Source organism: Cebus imitator, unplaced genomic scaffold (assembly GCF_001604975.1).
Source record: "Cebus imitator isolate Cc_AM_T3 unplaced genomic scaffold, Cebus_imitator-1.0 Scaffold297, whole genome shotgun sequence".
Classification (NCBI taxonomy): Eukaryota; Metazoa; Chordata; class Mammalia; order Primates; family Cebidae; genus Cebus; species Cebus imitator.
Window position 1 is genome coordinate 1,295,713 of NW_016107612.1, and position 951 is coordinate 1,296,663.

The window sequence follows — 951 nt, forward strand, 5'->3', positions numbered from 1 at the left end:
GATTTCATCATGTTGGCCATGCTGATCTCAAACTCCTGACCTCAAGTGATCCGCCTGCCTCTGCCTGCCAAAGTGCTGGGATTACAGGCAGGAGCCACCGTGCCTGGCCAGCATTGGTAATTTTTTAAAGCTCCTTCCACCCCTATGCACCCCCACCCCCACCCCTGCCCGATGGCCCCAGGTGACTGCAGGGTCGGGGCTTGTGAGTCTGGTGCTTTCGCCCTAAGGGTCCTGGGTATCGGGCACTCAGGGCTTTGCCAGTCTCAGCCATTGGCTCGGCCTTTCCCCTGGAGATGGAGAGGCTATGGGGGCAGTGATCTGGAAGGCCAGCTGTTTAGGAGTCCCTGAGGGTCAAAGTCTAGACCCAGTGTGGAGAATAAAACCCTTGGCTGGTCAAACACCGGGAGGCTGCGCCTGCTGCTCTGCAAACATGCCTGCCCAGGCCTGACCAGCAGGAGGCCTCAGCCAGCACTAGGCGGGCACCTAGCCAGGGCCACCCACCCCAGCCAAGCTAAACCTCTGCCAGAGCGAGAGAGGCCAGAGTGGGCCGCAGTGGTGCATCAGTCACTCCCAGGGTGGGCCAGAGGGTGTCACAGAGACAGCCTGGCTCTGGAGCCACGCAGATCAGGAGCCAGATGCCACCTCCAAACTCACAGTGACTTTGGGCAAGTCCCTTTTCCGTCTTGAACCTCAATGGGCCTAGTCTTGGCAACTGTGTGGTCGAGTGTCCAGCCCAGGGTCTACACCAGAGCCAGGGGCAGCAAACAGCCCTGTTATCAAGAAGCAACATAACAAGAAGAAAGGGAAAAAAGATAAGCTGATTTTTCCTTTTCTGAGTGTTTGCAGAAGTCAACAGATAGTGTCCAAGGTTAATAACTCAGGAAACGGCAGAATGAGCCTGTTATTTACAGCTCTGGGGGGCAACTGCCACAGGAGCTCAAACTCTTAGAA